General features: G+C 38.4%; 1 protein-coding gene across 3 annotated transcripts in view; it reads right to left on the bottom strand.

The window, feature by feature from the left end:
• flrt1a (fibronectin leucine rich transmembrane protein 1a) overlaps positions 1-20,749 on the bottom strand; it is a 92,804-nt gene that overhangs the window by 59,990 nt on the left and 12,065 nt on the right. The window contains exon 1 of one of the 3 annotated variants that reach the window (XM_084730814.1): positions 2,270-2,819. The exons of 1 other annotated variant lie outside the window; for it this stretch is intronic. The gene's annotated coding sequence lies outside the window, so the exon portion shown is untranslated. Of the gene's footprint in view, positions 1-2,269; positions 2,820-20,749 lie in introns of those variants that run through there. One more of the 3 variants, XM_084730813.1, reaches the window with a different exon arrangement.

Below are 20,749 nucleotides of genomic sequence, written 5' to 3'. Positions count from 1 at the left end.
CACTGGACAGATCACCCATTAACATCTGGCTTTTCTTTTAAGTGACAAAGGGTTCAAATGGCATCTATTAAAGGGTCAAATGGTACACTCTCCAAATCCACTAGTTGATATAACTTTTGCTTTTAAGGTTCCCATTTTGATTAGATTTTTCAATTTGAGCATTTTTTGCACTGACAGCTACACCACTATTTCGAGTCTGCCATTATACATTTTCTTTATTTAAAAAGATAGTCTGTATGGTATCAAGTGTGTGTGATAATCTATGCTGTGTCATCTTTTATGTGTTCTTTTTGTTTTTGTATTTTTCCCAGAGTGACGGAGCGGAGAGGAAAAAAATAATAATGGGAGAATCACTGAATCTGCCTTTGATTTCGATGATTGAAATTGAAAGCTCAATCTGATTAATTTTTGATTTAATACTGATATTGTGACACCCCTATAAAAAGTAACCAGCATAACACTGGCTTCCATGCTGCTTTCTACTGTTCACTAACCCTGTTTACTGCTGTATTACTGACATTGAACGTGACACATCAGAGAAAAAAACAAAAAAGCAAACTCATCGACTGGATCAGAAAGGAGTCAAGTGAATCACATGTTTTAGTGGGTCAACCCTCATTAAAAAAAAAACACATATACATGCTAATTTAGAGCTGCAATGACTGGTCAATAATCCACTAGTCCATCAAAAAGAAAATTAGTTACTAACCATTTTATTCATCATTTTATAGTTTCAGTCATTTGTTTCAGTAAAATGTCAAACATTTGCTGGTTCCAGCTTCTTAACTGTGAGGATTTGCCGCAGTTCTTTGTCGTTTATGACAGTAAAAAAACAGAGTGATAGGGTTTAAGACTTTTAGTTGGACAAAAGAAGCAATTTGAAGACGTCACTTAGGGCTCTGGGAAACTTGGCAGATTAACCGATAATGTAAATAATAGTACAGCCCTAAACTTTGGTGTAAAAAAAATCTTTTGATAATCACACACTGATGATTGAAATTTATTTTCCCCAAGCAGTTGAAAAATATGCATTTATCATGCGGTTGGTCCATAGCATTGGTGGAACATTTACATAAAAGAAACTTGATTTTTGTACTGATGACACCTAACATAACAAATTCAACTCATTTTGTCAACTATTAAAATAATTGCCAACTATCTGGATAAAGAAAAATTTCTGAATTCTCTGATTTCAGCTTTATAAATGTGAATATTTTCTGTTTTACTTGCTTTTGTGAACATTTAAGGAAGTCATCTCAGGGTTTCGGAAACACCGATCAACATTTTTCACAATTTTCTGCACCACGCAGCTCATCGATTAATTTGAGACATTGACCGACAGATTAATAGATAATGCAAATTGCAGACCTTTTTTGCTTATTAGTTGCATTTAATTCTAGATCAGCTCAGAGAGCGCGTGAAGCAAAAGGCACAGCAATACCTCTTAATATTTATATCTTTCTCTTCCACATGTTTAGATGAGCTGCATGTTTGTGTTCATTTCAGCTTTATTGCATCCAACTGTTTTACCAACTTAATGACAATTTAATGGGCACGCATGGTGGGAGGCTCTGCTGCAGGAGTAATATATGCAGTAATTCTGTCTGTCCACAAGTCAGATAAGTCAATGGGAACCTGGCAGTGGGGGTGGGGTGTGTGTGGGCTTTCAGGTTATCCAGAGCTCACCTTATACCAACTTTACAATCCCCATTCAGATCTGAACCAGGATTGTATATGATTTAAGTACATTCGGGCTGATTTTTTTAAAAAAGCAAATTGATTGTTTTTCACCTAATTGAAACTAAAGTGCAGACATTTACTCCATCAAATACACATTACAAGTGCACATTTGCTGCTTCAATAGCCTATTCTTTTTTTTTTTCTCTCTCCCTCTCTTGCATGAAGACCTGCGCCAATCACTGCCTAATCCCTGTGCTTTTTATGTTGTATCCTCTCCTTTGTTTGAATTTATATCCAGACTGGGCCTGCGAACCAGAATCTCCCTGCCAGGATATTTCACACAAACACGCATCCTCAATCAAACTGGTTTGGCTTTTTTTTTTGCACAGTGGCGATCGTATTGTTCCACAGACAGACCTTCATATATCTCGAACCGCAGCCACAAACCCAACACAAATCTGTGTCAGATACTTGTTGGACTGGAAGGCGCAGTAAAACACTGATGGGGTTGTATATATATTTTTTTTGTTTGGCCGGATCGGATGATGGAGAGCATATTGGCAGTCCGCGCACATCAATCAATGCTCACCTACCGGATTCGGATGCCACGCTTCTTCTCTCGGCTGTGTTTGATGCAAAGTCCCTCAGATTTGGCCGCCCTTTTCCCCGCACGGCTCCTCCGGTGTCCTCCACGAGCAGGTGTGACCACAATCTCGCCTTGTTGTATTCCCATATGTTGTCGCCAGCGCAATTATGAATGCTCCAGTTGATGGGTGACTGGATAGCCTGTGTGATCATGTGCTGCCAGCTCCTTTCTCTCTCCTCCTCTCCTCTCTGTGTCTCCTCTCTGTAACTGCTCCCTCCGCCCGATTATCTCCCCGCTGCGGCACTGGCTACATGGTAATACGGAGAAATAAAACGTGCCTGACTCGCTGGCGAACTTGTGCGCCTTATTATGGCAATTAGTCGCCGGACCGGTCCGCGCCTGCTCATCCGTGCACCTTTTGCAAAAATCTGCTGCCTCTCAGCCACATCCGCTATTTGCACTGAATAAATTGCCCTCGAGACGCTGAAACGTGTTTTATTTTCTGAAAGAGGGAGAGAGAAAAAAAAAAAAGCAGTCCAATCTGCCGGCTGAGGCTGGAGAAGAGAAGAGGAGAGGAGCAGAGGAGAGAAAAGACTGAGGCGTAAAAAGGGATGGAGAGGATTAAAGGAGAAAGAGGAGGAGGAGGCTGGGACACATTTGAGAAAGCATTTTTCTCTATGTCATTTGAATAACAGTGAGGCACGATGCATATTCCCCAAATCTTTCTTTTCCTCTATGTCTGTCTCTCTACATCTGTCTCTCTATGTCTGTCTTTGCATCTGCTGTTTTTGAACATAAACGTGAACTTGTGCTATCTATCCATCCATCTATCTGTCTATCCATCTATCTATCTGTCTGTCTGTCTATCTATCTATCCTTTTCAATGAACAGTATTATCACCAGGAGTCTGTTGCATTTTGAACAGTTACCCACAGATCTATCGATCTATCAGGGATGCACCCAAATTCATATATGTTATTTGGCAAAGCACAAATAATGCAGTGGAAACAGATATTTCTTCTGCCCAAAGTTGCTCAGTATTATTCAGAAAGAGTCATTTCATTAACTCGCATTGTTAAAAAGGTCATAATTGCATTCAAAAATGTTGCATCTGCCTTAATCAAACACTGATTTGCCTGATTTAATGTTATTTCGAGTATTTTGGTCTTGTATCCAAATACAGATATCTATCTATCTATCTATCTATCTATCTATCTATCTATCTGTCTGTCTGTCTGTCTATCTATCTATCTATCTACCTACCTACCTATCTATCAGGGATGCATCTGAATCCAAAAATGTTATTTGGGAAGGCTCAATAGAAACGGATATTTCTGTATAAGTCAGCCCCACGATTACCTCAGCATAGTTTAGAAAAAAAAGTGCATTCCAGCAAAGATGTTATGTCTGCGAGACAAAGATCATATATGATCTATATGATGTCTATATTGCATCAGTCAGCCCAGGACCACATCTGTACGTCTGTACGACATGCAAATCAGGCTCAATAACTACAACCCCTCTTAGACGTCGACATGCTGTCCTAAATTTAAACAATTTTGGCTTTTTATTGATTATTAAATCTTAGAGGACACCTTTTCAGTGCACAAGACATTCAAAAGACATCTTTTAGACGTATCTTTTCTCAGTGGGACCTTCCTTAATCAATCACTGATACAACGCACCAAGATTATTTCTTTCAACTGAAGGATATTTTAATATACTTCTATGTCTTGGCTGTAGAGTTTTTATTTCCAATGCACAACAGAATCTTTTGATTTATAAAACTTTTTTTTTCAGATTTTTCAATATCCCACAGTTGGAAGGTGGTGGTGGGCTTCTGACAGTTCATAAAATTTAGCTGAGCTAAAACTAAAAGTAGAGAAATGAGAAATACAGCAAGAGGATGTGGAAATGTATTTCATTATTAATTATATGCCAATATTAAATCACTGCGATGCTTTGTAGGTGCAATTGCATTGCCAACGAATATTGGAAAAATCAGACTTCAGAAAATTTGCCTGATTTATGACTTCTAGGGGTGAAAATCTCTTTGCACCTAATGATTCCAATTCAGAGGCCTGCCATGCGATTATAAAATGATTATTGCTGCATGATGATGCATCAATGTTTTGGATTTCTATACGTGATTTCTTTTTTCTCACTGTTTCACCTTTTAAAAGAAAGCATATTTGTAATAATCCATAATTAGTTCAGTTAGACACAAAGTGTATACAGTGTGACTGTTGTCCAGTCCACTTTTCCAAAAACTCTTCCATAAATGAATCTTCGTACACCACTATCTGTCTATCTATCTATCTATCTATCTATCTATCTATCTATCTATCTATCTATCTATCTATCTATCTATCTATCTATCTATCTATCTATGTTAGATCATCACATCTGAATACGTTATCTGGGAAAGTACAAATAATGTGATGGAAAAAGATATTTCTTCTCTTTTTCCTCATTATTATTCAGAAAAAGTCACCTCCATTACCTCAGCATATTTAAAAAGGTCACAGTTACAGTTTCTCTCATCGTATCAACCTTAATTAGTTACTGATTGGCCTGATTTAACATGATTTCCAGTAAGTCACACCAATTTCTGGTCTTCTAACCAGATACAGGTACAGAATATTTGCTGGTCGAACAAATACAAGTAATGACGTCTCTGTGCACCTCTCCTGTCTGTCTGTCTGTCTGTCTATCTATCTATTTATTTCCTGGTAATATCAGCACCAGCAGTCTCTCTGTGCAGTTGCATTTTGAACGGTTCCCCACAAATTTGTCTCCGGCCGCTCTCAGTCTCTCTGCCTCTTTGTCAGACTGATGGATGTTGGTTGTTTTTTTTGTTTTTTTTAATTAGAGCTCCACTCTGATCTGCGCAGCATGTTGGGCAGGTTATGATTCTTCTGTCCAATCATGGCACTGTTAGTCCAAGCCTTGACAAGCGAGTGTTTTCAAAGTGGTCCTCAAATTGGTCGGACATCTGTTCCAGTCCCCAGAGTGATGTGGACCGCGGCTCGCTGTGGGAGGAACTGAGCCTGTGTGAGTGTTGTGAATCCCACCGGTGGGGCTGAGCTCAGACCAGCTGCTTACATTTCGGCTGTGCATCAAAAACCAACACTTGTAAGCTTGAGAGCTCTCCGTGAATCACCCGCTGTGAATTAGGTGTGGCACAGCTTCAGCTTACCTTTATGCCCACGTTTCAATGTACAGAAATGTGCTGTCTCTACAGTTTTGCCCCTCTATCATGTTCCATGAGAAGCCAGGCTTGTGATTTGGGTAGAAAAGCAGAATTTATACATAAAAGGAGAAAGTGTAAGCAAAAATCAGTGGCTCCTATAATTACAATGCAGAGCATCAGCGTATAACATTAATGATTCAGTAGGACCTTGAAAAATGAAAAATGCAGCTACTCATAGCTTTCTGTGCCATCATGCACTCCTGTGTTCACAGTGCATTTGATGTAATTTTGTGAGCATCAAATTGATGTCAGTGTTTCTCTGGAAAACGATTAATGTAACATCTGAGACTGTTACAGCCTGTAAAGGCTGCAAGGTTGCAAAAAGTATCAATACTTTAATACTCTTTAAATACCACATTGTTTAAAACAATACAATACTAACATCAGATAGTATTGAAAGTACCGAAGCTACACAAAGAAAAGATCTAAGTGCTAATTCAAGACCTCAGTTTAGTCTTTATTGTCCTGCTTGAAATTTGGCTTGCAGCAAAACCAGACAGGGTTCAGAGACTTTTTTGTACCAGCAACGAATGCAGGCTGTTAATTTAAAACAGGAAAAAAATTATCCTTTTTTTTTTTGCCATTAAGTAGTGTGTTTTTTTAATACTAGTATTGCATCAAAGTTTAAAATTCTGGTATCTTGACAATCCTAAAAGGCTCATTTATGTCCCCTTATGATGTAATCATTAATGCCCATATACTTCCAAAAGTAAAAGAAGAGGAGTCAAAAGTGTCTGAGGCAAAGGTCCAAACAGCATTGTTAATGGTGGCGGCCATTAAAAACATTGCAATGTGGAAGGAGAAATTTTTATTATTACCAATGAGAGAATTGACGACAAATGTTATTTACAAGATTTCTGGATTTTTAAAACTTCATCGCCATGTCCTGTGGTTACATGAGCTACTGGCTACACTGCCCCCCATGACATCTGTACTGCTCCATTTCATCCGTATCTGCAATCTTTCAGAAAATGTGCACAATTACAGACGAAATGAATGAAGCCTCTGAAACAGAAGGCTCTGTCAATATGCGTATCTAATGTTAAACATTAAACATTTACAGATACAGATATGGACAAAACACAGCAGTACCACTGAAATCAGTCTAAATGCTGCTCATTACTCACTAATATTATAGATGAAAGAAACTGACCACAAACAACATCACCAACTTCTTTCTTGTGTCTTGTGGTTACATACAAGACACAAAAAATACATACATACTGTGACTTCATTTAGTCCATATTTGAGCACATTTTCTGAAAGCTTATGGACACGAATGAAACAGAGCAGCATCACCAGTAATCGTGGAGCCAGTGTAGCCAGTTCAAGCAAAATATGACCACAGGGTACAACAAATAAGTTTATTCATTCCTAATTGTAGTGGAAATCATATTAGTCATCAATTTCTCTGTAAAATTAGTGAGCAAAAAAAATTCTCTGTCCACATGCAATATATTATTGAAACTTCCTCCAGCAACACCATGTTTGTTGTTGACAGAAACTTTGGAAGGCTTTTTTTCTTGTTTGGGGCAACTTCTGACTCTGAGCGGCACCCTCTAGTGGACATATAGCTTAACACTCCCGCCAAAGTAAAGTATCAAAAAAAGTATGTGGGCAGTGAGAGTTACACTGTTTGAAACAGACGTTTCTATTTCATATGAAAAAAAGGCATAAATAAGCCTTGATTTTTCTGAAGGCTCTGTCTGTATCTGTAACTTTTAGCATAAATGAGCTTTAAAAATGATGACCTGCGGCCTTTGAACAGAGAGCAGAAGCGACTGGATATTTGAAGCTAGTAACCTACAAGTGTAACTCACTGAGAGATGAAGTCTGACAGAAAGTCAAAGAGGCTTGTAACCTTAACTAAGCCTGTTGGAGAGTTGTTTCTCAGCACTTTGACAGGTCTTGTTTCTTGCCTTGATGCCTACAGGATCTGAATGTGCAGCCTAATAATCCCAATGTGAGTGATATGCATTATGGAGTCATAAAACTCCAACCTGTTCATCGCGCTGCCACGTTTTCATAAAAATGTGACAGATGATTTTTATGCAGGCTTGTTTGTAGTTGTCAGAGTTGCTTGTCAAAGGTGCGTGCCCCTGGCAAACTGTGTGACACCAGTATTAAGCTGAATGTGCACGATCCACAGACACGTGCTACTAGAAAATGTACTACACCATCTGAGGAGCTGTCTCTCATTATGTGCATGGAAGTCATTGATAGGTCCAATCACTGCTGCAGTCATGCTGGCAGGTCCAGACGTTTCAGCCGCTCTGCAGGCTGGCTGTTGATTTTTTTACAGCTGTTATACAATCAAATAGTGAGGTGAGCTGAGCTTTATGGAGTCTGTGCTTCATTTATTCAGCTGCATGTTGAAACACAGAGAGGACTACTATACTGGTTGTGTTGTACTAGCAAATGTCAACAACCTTGTTTGAGTGTGTGGCTTGCTGTCAGTAGCTGAAGTGGGCGTAAGGAAGCATGCATCTTTTCTAATGTAACCTGGTTCTCACAATACAGGTTCTCACTGTGGTTTACTGTATGTTCAGGCTGGTGTACTTGAAGGCTGTGTGTATGTGGCTCTTGTTTATAGCCTGCTGTTAAGATCCTTTTGTGATAGAGTGGCACTCAGTCCATCCACTGAACTATTGTACCGTTAAATGTGATCTGCCATTAACAGGGCCATATTGTAATTAGACTGCAGATTGAGTGATCGCTTGAGTGCAAGGTGACGTTCAACACATTCTCTGCTGGGAAAAAAACACTTAAGTTCCAATGGCTCAAATAAGATTCCTTGTGTTTTCCTTAGGGATGTTCCTGCCAATAAATTTCCCTCTCGATTAAATGGAAATTTCCATTTAGACTAGTCGACTAGTCTAAAACCAACACTCAGAAAACAGTTCAAATTGAGCACAGTCTATTGATTGATAAAGTTAACATTGTCCCAAAAGTATTGCATGTATTAAGAGATATATAAAGCAATAAATTACATTCTTCAATTACCAAGTTGTATTACAAAAGCTGCTGAATTGTGGGGTGTGGCTAACCTTAGCTGTGATGTAAGCAGCACCACCAGCCTGCTCTCCCTGCAGGTTGACGTCCACATGCCTGTGCTGAATGTTGCTATGCATTGCTCTCAAAATACTGCCAAACCACGCTGGATTAACGAGATATCATCTGTCCCACTTATAACAACATACCATATGGGCATTTGAGAGGGGAGAGTGGGGCTGTCATGTTACTGGGCTGCAGCCCCTTCCAGTAGTGTGCAGATGTGAAACAAAGTTGATTGGTGTTGTAAATTAATAAAATATTGGTCATGACTAGTGATGGTAACGTTTAATCCTTCCGTCAACTGATACAGTAGCCCACAACAGACAAACATTGGCTCTAGATAAAGCTTTTTGCATTTTTCACAAGTTTTGCAGCCACAGTATGTGTTCCTGAACACTTGGAAGATGAGTGAGATGCAAATTGCAAGAGAGATGCCACTAAATCCTACACACTGGTCCTTTAATCAGGAATCCCTAAACAGAGCTGAGATAGTGACCACAGTTAACACCAGAGGAAACGGCTGCAGCTTGCAGTAGTTTTAGAGCGGGTGGGTTTTCAAAAGGGGGTCCACAACCCCTTGGGCAGCCATTCCCAAACTTAAGAACGCAGCAGCCCAATTTGAAATCTGAAAATCTTATTCAGCTCACTCAAACCTTTAATCACAGCTCTGATCGACACAAGAGTAATCATACCAATGACTAGATATAAGATGTATTCTAACATTAATGACTGGTCACAAAATATGATGTGACACCTGTTAAACTAGGTCAGATAAATGAAGAATAACACAAAATGAATTCAAAATTAATCATAAATATTTTATGTTCATCTCAAACTTATAAAATTCAAACATAATAACATTTTATTTATTCATTTTTCATGACATCTCAAGGCCCTCCTGCAGGGCCTTCACAGCCTACCAGTGAGCCACAGCCCACACTTAGGGAATCAGAGTTACTGTACGGGGTCTGTCAAATTAGTGTTTGGTAATGTTATGGAACTTTTTTTTCATGAAAATATATATGAAAATACACTTTAACATGAATCCAACATATATCAGCATATTAGATGAGCTGTTCGTTGTTAAATCATATGAGCTAGCTAACCATCTGAATAACTGTGTCGAGCTAGAGCATGTTATTGAAACGTTTTGGACAGTTAGCTGTATTATTATCCCAAATTTGCAGACAATCTTGTGAACCTCAATGGATCGCTTCGTAACTTCATGACCAAGTGACTGGTGTACCAGTGAGCTAACACACCTAACATTAGCCAAGCTACACCTGCTGCTGACTAAGCAGCTACAAGTAAGCAGAAAAAAAGAGAAGACTTGAAAAATTTTAATGCAGTTCATGTAGTAGGGGGTCCCTGATTCATCTTTCTATCAGCTAAGGGGTCTATGACCTGAAAAACACCAAAGTCCCCTGGTTTAGAGTCATATTTTGAGGTAGTTTGCAGTATTCTGCTGTATATCATTAAGATGTAATGACCAGTATGGTGACTGAGATGATGATGTTCAAAGTCACCTTTCCCCCCACATCTGTAGGAGTGCCCAGCCAGCCTTCAGGCCTCAGCAAAGGAGTGAATCTAATGTCTGACCCCCCTTGTGACATTTTGCTCGTGTTTTCTCTCCCCCACTGCCACCACTCTCCATCTATGCTGCAGTTCTTTCCTTATCCTCCCTCTCCATGGCGTCTCGGTGGGAGTGGGAGTGTAATTACGCAGTCAGACGGTGTTTACAGACGCAAAAGCGCCTTAATTTATTCCAACAGTTAGCAGTAATTCCCCACTTTAATTTATAGCTCCTCCACCCAGTGGGAAAACGAGAGAAGCAGATAGTGAGAACGGAGGGGAGAGAGAGGGAGCATATGGACGTTATATTACAGAATACAGTTGACTACAACTACTACAAGGCTTACGCACACGTAAAAGCCATCACCATTGGTTTTACTGCACATTTAAGTTGTTTCTTTCCAATCAGTGGTGGGTTTTAGCTCACATTATAATGGAGGGAATGCAAACGTGAAAAGATGTTGTTTGTGGCTGTTCAGTAATCATTATCATCCTGCAGACAGCCAGCAGGGACGGTCACATCAGGTCAGGCTGTAGCCCATGGGAAGCTGAGGAGTGAAGAGTAGTTTAGTTTGTCTTAACGGTCATTTAATCAACACTGTGATTGGCTAGTAATTCAGCCTTACCAATGTGTTACACTTCTTGTAAACAGGTCTCCAGCTGGTGTTAGGTGTGATTTACTAGAAAGAGGGAGTCTTTTCAGGCCAAAAGAGCATTTACACCTGTGTTTTCTTAACTTATAAGCCTTTCTAAATCTGTGAACACTGGTGAGAAAACTGGCATCGATTACATTCATACTGCCACCTCACAACAGCTACAATGGTTCTTATTGACTTTTTGGAGAGTATGTGAGGCAAGGTACAAAACCTTAATGACCGCACCGCAAAGAATTATGTCAAGATACCCAAGAAAAACAGCTCGCTGAACTGTAGCAGCTGGCTGCAGTATTGATGCAGCTGTTGACGGCAATTTGAAACAGAAACAGGTCAGGATGGAAAAGAAAGCGTGGATCAAATCTTTGCATTGAGAGATATCATTGAAATCTGAAGGATATAGTCAAAAAGGTTTTACCTTGACATAGATAATAAACACAGTGTCATCTTCCTGGACTGTACGATTGTACAATTGTAGATCCTTTTACAAAGGCTCCACTAGGAAGCTACAAAGTGTTAGAAGAATCTGTGAAAGGTTCCACCAAAACCTTTCTATGGTGTAATGGCTCCACTCAGAGCCCTGTCTTCTATCCAGAACTTTTCCACTTTCTACTGTATTCTACAGATAAGGCAAACAAAAATATTCACACAGATATACACAGATTGTATATTGTGGTCATCCATTATTTTAACAATCTACAATTGTCATTGCTACAATGACCAATATTTAAATTTATAAAACATCTTTTAACACCCACGCTTTCAATAATCCTTGAGGAACACTTTCTACCAAAAAGGATTCTTTGTATAAAAAGGGTTCTACCTCTAGTCCTACAAAGAACCTTTGGCAAACCTTTCTTCACCAAACGGTTCTTCAGAAGAAAACAGTTCTGGGTAAAACCTCAGCCCTCAGAAGAATCATTGTTCAAAGAGCGTATTTGGAAGCGTCATGCAGAAAACAAACACCGATACACCTAAAGGCTTCTCCTTAAATTGGATGGTCCTGATTTACATTTACTCATTTAGCTTCTATTCTCATACAGAAGGCAAATTGCATTTAGTGCAATGTTGGAATAAGCTTAAATTCCTCGACAGCCAACATTACAGAGAAGTATTAATAAGACCATTAGTAGAAGTGCAAGAGTCAAAGCCACAGGGGCCTGACAGTGAATGTAACAAATCTTCCTGTGTGGTTAAAATGGTCATTTATAATAGAGAAACACTAATTAAAGAAACTGGAAATTTTGCAAGAAAGAGAAAGAAGATATATTATGTAGAGGGAAGTGGTGGGTGTGCTTCAGAGTTAAGAGGACATGAAGATATTAGATTTTTAGGTGAAAACAGACACACTGGTTGCTGCATTGACTGGGAACATGCAGCTGACACCGGCAATTATGAACCACAAATAAGTGGTTGATGTGACATTGGGTGGAGCCGCAGTTCCGTCACCGCGGGGAAAAGACAGCGGACACACAAACAAGCTGGACCCTGCGTCAAAATGACCATGTGCACTCCAGCAAATAAAATGCACCTGTCACTGGTCACACGTGTCAGCGGTAAAACCACACAAAATTGGCAGAGAGTCTGCTCATCTGGCAAGTCTCTTCACTAATTAGGGCAGACTAAACGATACCACTGGGTTGTTCTGATGAGCCAGTAGTCAACACACACCATGTAACTGTGACCTGGTTTGAGTTTGGCCCGAAACTTAAATGTCATCTTCCTTTGAAAGAGACTAAAGGCAAAGAAGGACAGATTGGACGGGTGGAAGTGCAGGCAATTAGTACTATAATATTTTGAAAGACCAGTGTGCTTGGGCACAGATCCCAGGGGGACGGAGGAAACGTGTCCTGCCCAACATCTAAGAAACATGAAGCTGAGCCTCCAATAAATTATCTTCAAATAAGTGATGTAATTGAAAATATTAATTTAATAAAAAGCTAATAAAAACTACACTTTTGATATAATCACAAACACTTTTTGACGGTGTTGTTTATATCCCCCCACTCTTAGAAAAATCATTGTTCTCATGGATCTTAAAAGGCCCTCTGGTTTTACAAACAGCCATCACTAATCTAGGTGATTTATGGGATGGCTCTTCAAGTACTTCATGTGGTTCTTCAAAATACTAAAGGTTATTAATTTTATTGGAGTTTTTCTGTGGCAGGTATGTGACATTTTAAAGTTCTAAAAGACTTTTAACATGCAACCTGACAGAAAATCAAAAAGTTTCATTTAAAATGTTCAAAGAACCATTTAGTTTGAACAAAATTCACTGGACCAGTTAAAAATTCTTGGAGCATCATTTATGTTGCCTCAAAGAACTATTTTTTTGATGTTCTTTTTTAAAGGACCTCTTGTTGAAAGGTTCTTTGTGAAACTAAAAATGTTTCTTTCGTTACTGACTAAATAATGTGTGCTGATTATACCTCTAGATTGCAGTGATTCAGAGAAGAGTCTTAATGATGTTGGAGCAAAAGTTTTTACCGTGAAAAAATATGGCCCTACCATTAAACGCCCGCTTTTAGAGTGGAGTTTGGTTCAACAGTCTTCCTACCTGAGAGACTGTCAGGAGCAGAGGGTATTTTAATGTGAATAATTCACATAAATTGAGCCGACCTACCGTCTAATAATGAACCTTGTGAACGGTACAGAGTAACGTAGGCAGTGGAGCTATAACTGACCTGTTTTTTTCTTCTCTAATAAAAGTTCACGTAAAAAAACAAACTGCAATCAAAATAGAGACAGCAGCTCTGCTCTGCTCTGCTTCTGCATGGCAGCCTCCATGGAAAAGAACCCATTCACCTTCTAGATATAAACAGCTCATTCGAAAGGTAACAGGAACATGCAGTTCTAATTTTCAGGTGATTATACAGCAAAGAAAACATACTTATGAATATTATATTTTCTGCCCATAAATCACCATATATATATTACACACTGGAGCTTTAAATCTATTCTAAACAAAATGTAACTGCACAAAAATTGTCAGAGTGAACAAAAAGAAAGAAAAACTAAGCTGCAATAACCTCTCCCCAATATTTCAAATAATAGAACAAAGCATAAAGAAATTACTACTTTAAACATCACTATCTTAAAACAAAACTCCAGTGAGGTGTAGGTTTTAGTGGCATAGTAGTGAGGTTGCAGACTGCAACCAATCAAATAACCTTCTCAGTCTCTCCTTTCAAGTGTGTGTAGAGGAACCTACCATGACAACAAAAAAAGAAAAAAAAAAGAAAAGGAAAGGAAAAGGGAGGGCTAAAGGCTGTATCTGGAGCCAGTGTTTGTCTCATCCATTCTGGGTGACTGTAGAAAAATGGCAGTTCAAAGCCAAGTCCAGTCATATTTTATTTATATAGCCCAATATCACAAATCACAATTTGCCTTAGGGGCAATTTGCCTCAGGGGGCTTTACAATCTGTACAGCGTGTGACACCCCCTCTTCTGTGGAACACTCCCACCAACCAAAGATACCTTGAACCAGGGAAAAAAACCACAATGATTCTTATTTTCAGGAGATTGGAAAAATAAATTTGGGTTCAGCCTTTAAACATGCAATGACTTATGAATATTATATTCCATATCTGCCCTATTCTGCTGGTAAATCCCTGTAGATCTTACACACTGATTCTTATATTGCTAAAATCCGACAGGTGCATGGAAACACGGCTGTTTTGAACTGAATCCCACCAAATTCAAATTCATTCTGCCTTCTTCTAATACTTGAAAATATATATCTCCAGCAGCAAAGGCAATGACAGAGAATCTGCATTACATCCAACATTTTGTACTTGTATTTTATGACAAATGTCACAAAAATATTTCAATAAATTGTTGCAAATTACCATTTAAGATACTATCTGTCAATTAACTGTCAATTGGGACAGTTAAGTCTTGTGACAAGTATTTTTTTTCATGGAATACACAAAATAACCCAAAACCAATGCTTATGCACTGCTGAAAAGGCATCTGATAAGGTAAAAATGTCACATGGATATGACATAATATAAGATGTTGTGGCATTGAGTGCAGTGACTGCTTCATTCCAGTATATTTTCTAATGAGATGAAGTTGTGTATCAAAAGTACTAAGAATCAGTTCTATACTCTTTTCACCTTTTTGAAAAATGTAAATTTTGATGATGTCCCATTTCACCAGTTGCCTACTGTTAAAATGGGACAGCATGTGATTGTGAAAATGTGACACTGCTCTCAGTCATTTTAATAGGTACAAAATCTTTTTGAGTTTCATGAATTACATATTGTTCCTAGAGAAGGACATTTCTAAACTGGATGAAAAAAAATGTCACTTAAATATGTTATCAGATAGCTTTTTGGAACTAAGCTAAGAGGAGTTAGCATAGCTGTGTTTTAGCTAGCCTACTTTGAAAGGCCAAAAAAAAAAAAAAAAAAAAGCTCAAGCTAGCTATTACTGGCGTTTCATAACATATATCATATTTTAAATAAATATTAAATCTATAATTATTAAAAAATGAATAAATGGCCTAAAACACAAGGTACAACTGCAAACAAGGATGCAGCAGTGGAGTACAGTGTATCAACATGACTACGGGAGAAACACCTGTTGTAAATGGTTATTTGAGGACATTTAAGAGCTTAAATTACTTTAATTTCTCTGTTTTTAGTATCAGAGGTGTCCCATTTCCCCAGTATTGCCTGTAAAAAGGTGGTATTGGGACATTGTCTTTGCAATGGAGTCATAAACGTTTTGTTTCACTATTCTTCATTTTTTTTCTTCTGTATATTGTAGTTAGGAGGTTAATGTTTATAAAAATGTATAGAGCTTGGAGCTAAGTAAAATGGGATGATTGTCCAAACTCTCCGCAAGTGTCCCATTTTGACAAGACTCACCCCACAAGTCAGAAGTCAAACAATTATTGAGTCTGTTGTTGGTGTTGAATGGGAACATCAGACACCACACTGTAGATCAATCATGTATCCATATTGGGAATGGATGAAAAAAAACACTGAGCATGTTATGTTTTTGGATGATGTTTCTTTACGCCCTTTTTTGGAAGACCCAGGGATTTAAGAAAGGGTATAAATCATGGCGGTAGATTTCCACAAAAACTCTCAAGAACCAATACAAGTACATCATAAAACACAATCATAGAGCAATTTGTGGATAATAAATTTAGCGTACAGTCTGTGAAGCCTGCAACAGTGGGCTATTTCACAGCCAGTTTTACTATAAATGGCTCAAAGCCTTCTTCATCTTAAACACATTTACATATTCAGAATTGCTACAGTATAAAGATTAAAGAAGTGAAGTTCAAATTTCCCTACCTGTCACCATCATCCAATTTTAAACAGCGAGATAAAACTGAGGAAAAGCATGTAACGTTCAAAGGACTGCTTATGAACGCTGGAAATTTCACATTCATGTGAAAGTAAATGGGTTTTGTGAGCACCATAACAATGTGCTTTCCAACCATATCACCTTTCTGTGGGAGCCTCAAACTATAAACACAATCACATCCCCTCGCTGTCATTTACATAGACATTTCAGTGTTCATCCTCCCTTTAAAACATTCATCCAGACGCATTTTCTTCATCAGATGCATAAAATAAGCAATAGACGGGTAAACCGTGTCAATCAGCACTTAAACAGGAGGAAAAAGAAATGAGTTTTATTGCTAGATAATAAAACAGGTGATAAACAGGCGCGGAAAGAGGGAAGGAAGGAGTTAAAATGTTAATTTCAGAATTTAATATCCCCTTTTCCTATTCATGCAATCAACAAACCGTCTAACCGTACTGCAAAGGGTAGTGATCCATTACTGCAGTCATTTTGACTAGATGAACTGAGTCAGACCACTCAACTAAACCCGCAGCAGCTGTCAAATTCAACTTAAATGACATGACCTGCTAACCACTAACAGCTCGCTATATTTTGTTTGTCCTTGTGGGTAATTTAATTATATTTTCACACAGAAGTGATGTTGGTCTCATATATTTCGCCTGTCCTTGCTTCTCCTACTTCACTAAATACTCCAGGGATCGTCCTCCTGCTGGTGTTGCCGGGGGAGAGGAATTACTGTCAGGCTGGACTCCTTCAGATTACAGTAAGGGGGTTACTGTCGAGAGTTATTTTTGCCACACAGAGTGGCATCCCCCCCCTCCCCAGCTCTCACCAAGGCACAACCAAATATTTACAGACGCACACATTCTTAAATCCACATCGCAGCCATCATTTGTACCCTGCAGAGGCAGATGTGAAGCATTCTTGGCACAGAGCAGCCTGGCACAGCAGGACAAGCGAGGCAGAGAGGAAGCGAAAGGGAAAGTGAGAGAAACTCGGGGTTAAGCAGGTGTTTGGGCACAGCAGCACCACATGTTGAAAGGCCAACATCCATGAGAGGTCTGGTGATGTTTCATATTTTTCTTTTTTTTTTTAAATCCTATAAAAAGACCAAAACCAACAGAAAATGATCCTTCGTAAGTCCTGACCCTTTTTACTCAGTTGAGCAAGTTTGGTGCCTCTGCCAGCTCTTCCTTGCCTCAACGCGTGTTAAAGAAAATCAACTTTTGAGGATGGTAAGGAGACGTTGCTGTGGGACCCGTAAAAGTGACATTCACATCTGAATTAGCTAATGTTTAGTCTCAAATAGCCAGACCTGTCTCCACAGCGCTCTACGTATTATCATTCTGCTATAAAAACGCTCTGGCTTGGTTGTTTTTCACTGAGCCAATCACAGTCATCTTGGGCGGCGCTCAGCGACGGTTCCCCTGCAAAATAGCGTTGAGAGGGAACTTGTTTTGGTGGAACATTTGTTCATTGGGAGGTGAGCCCTGTCATTACAATGTCATTACATTGCTACAGCACTCTGTGTTCCTTTTACCATCAAAGTACCAAAGTGTTCAACTGGGAGCAGAGAGCAAAAAGGGGCGGGACTTAGGAAGAGTCAATTGGTAAAACTAATACTCAGTATTGTTTGTGCAGCTGAAGCTTGATATATCTTATTCCTCAATGAGCTCCATTATTTAAAAACAGTTGAAATCACATTAATGAGCCACACTGCTGCCCTTTTTTTTTTTACGATAAACATGAGAACTTTATTTTTTATTTAGTCAATCCCACATACACTGTCCTGCTGCTGTAAATACTCACTAGTGCACCAAATGTGTATTAATCCGCAGCTGAAAATAGTCCACAACAAATGCTCTATTTACACCTGTTTGAGTGACATTTGTTAACTAGTTTGTTTAGGTTCTAAAAAATTGAAAATTTAGTAAACTGATTAGCCTTTTTAAATAAATTACATCTTCAGTAGGAATGAATAGGCTTGAGGCTGAGACCTATGAATAAGGTTGGGAAATTGGGAAGTATTCAGAAGCAGAATAAGGCATTGTTGTTTTGGTCTTTTCATAGGATTTGTTGACAATAACAAACATAAAATATTTGCAGCCATATCCTTTAATAGACTACAGAGGGTGAGTTATTCTCAGCATAAAGCTCATCCCCCACAACCACTGAGGACTCGCTAAATTACTTATCAAAGATTCTTTGTTGATGATTCCCAATTAATGATCTAATTTTCCACACCGCTGAGCTGACTTACTCTGTCCCACAACATACGGGACAGAAATATTGGAGGCAGGGAAGGGAGACAAAATCACCACAGATGCATATTGTTGGGGGGCTGTGAGTGAGATTTAACAAGAAGTCATCTCTCCTCTTACATCTCCAGTATTGTACCTTCTTCACACAGATAACATATGTATACAGTGTGTATCACAACAACATGTCCCTGCAAAGAGAGACATTTTTTACGATTAGTTTTATTGGCTGTCTGTTTGGTTGTTGGTTTTGTCCCCTGTAGGCGTGTTGCTTTGTTAACTCACAATTACAGCCAGAGCTCCTTCCAGCTCACAACTAAACCCAGTGCTTCCAGTTTCAATTAAGCCTTTACATCAGTGGCTCCCAAAATAGATGCACCCTGGGGTGCCTTAAGGACGGGCCAAGGGTGTAAGATTTACCATCTCAAAGCTCATTTATTGTGTATTTTCACCATATTAAAAAATCTTTGACATTCAGCTACATTACCTGCATTTTATGTTTTGTTGTCATCATAAGAAAGACTGCTCTCCAGTTTGACTTTTTATTATTTCCATCCAGACATTTTGGGCAAGACCTCCTTCTTCAGCATATATTCTGGCAATTACATAATCAATACACACAGGCGGGTTAATTATAAGTGACTGCACCCAGAGGGCTATTTCACAAAAGCAGAATTCATAAATCCAGGATAACAGAAAAAGCAAGGCTTGACCTAGTCTAGTCAGTTCATCCTGGATTTATACATTTCATGTCGGCTAAGCCAGGCTGAGGAGGTGTGACTAGGTCGAGCTAGGTAATTCTGATAAATGCATGTTCATGGATTTCTTCAACAAACAAGTTTGATCTCATATTTAATGAAGCTGAAATGGAGAAGATGCTACTGCATGGTTCACACCCAGTGAGCAACAGCTACTAATGAAAGTCTACGAAGCAGACAACAGCAGACTAAAAGTGTAAGTGGCCTAAAAATGTACATTTGCTAACAAATGCTCTCAACTGAAACCATCATAATTATTATAAGCCTACCATTCAAGGAGATACTTATCATTTACACAAATGAACAGTTCTGGTCTGCACTTTGACTTAAAAGTGAGAAGTGGAAGTTAATACGTCACTCTCAGGACATTTGCCACGAAGATTAATGACAACCACTAACCCATAATATTACAATATGTATCAAGACCATGGTCATTAATGAACTAATCTCTCTTTCTCTCTCACACACGTTCTTTATTGCTGCTATGCCGAAGCACCAGGAGGTAACAGTGTGGCTCTTGATGGGAAGAAAAACTGAAAAAAACAATACTGTTCAATAATGTTCAATATAACGTTCAATACCTACAGGTCAACAAAAAAAGTTATTGTAAACAGTTTGTCTCAATTCTTCAGTTTCAATTTTCAGTTTAGTCAATGTTCTAATAATACTGCCAAAGTATTAATGATATAATAAAAAGGGCACTGCAAATTAATTCAATTCAATAATGATATTAGAGGAAAACTAAAAATACAGTTGAAATAAAAACTATGATTCATTAAGTAAAATAAGACAAATATATAAACAGAAAGCATAAGAAAATGACATAAAACCAGTAAAAATGTTTGTGTTTGTGTTTTCTATATGTATGTTAGATAGATCAAGATATATTTTTAACATTTGGTGATGTTGGCTTTAGATGTCATCTAATCTGAAATTAGGGATTATTAAATCAAATTTGTTAAAGTATAAATCTAGTATCTGTAAAGTCTCTTTTCATAAGAATATCAAATATTTTATATTTATGTACTATAGATTTATTGGATATATTTTGATACATAAATGTTAAATATAAGAACATTAAATATATACATATGTGTATGTAAATATATATCTGTAAAAATAAGGGACATGGAATTTTAAAATATAATAATATTTTAAAATATATCTGACAAAAATGATGCCTATATATTTATGTATGGGAAACCATTGTGAAGCAAGACATGACAACTCATGGTTGCTTGTTGTCATAGTAACACAACACGCTTTTACTGCTGTGGAGGAGTCAGAAAAATAGTGACAGAGGAAGAGATGGACAGACATGACACAGTAAATAAGGCTCAAAGGAGTGATGATACATCGCGGCCCTCAACACAGTCTGACAGGAACGAATCTCAAACCGCCTGTCAGTGGAGTCAGACCTCTCTGTCCACATCAACAGCAGCCTCACACGTCCCAGTGTAATTTAGCTATATTTACTTAATTGTGAAGTTGTTCTACCGTTAAAATGGCATGTGATTTAACCTGTTCTACCTGTGTTTTTTATCTTTCAAAACTGCGTAGGGTCAGGGCTGCTGACTAGGCAGTTTTTCAGCTCAAGGGCGCAGATCTCA

The sequence above is a fragment of the Lutjanus erythropterus genome, chromosome 11 (assembly GCF_056507025.1).
Source record: "Lutjanus erythropterus isolate fLutEry1 chromosome 11, fLutEry1.hap2, whole genome shotgun sequence".
NCBI classification, from domain to species: Eukaryota; Metazoa; Chordata; class Actinopteri; order Lutjaniformes; family Lutjanidae; genus Lutjanus; species Lutjanus erythropterus.
This window is presented reverse-complemented; position numbering and strand designations above follow the sequence as displayed.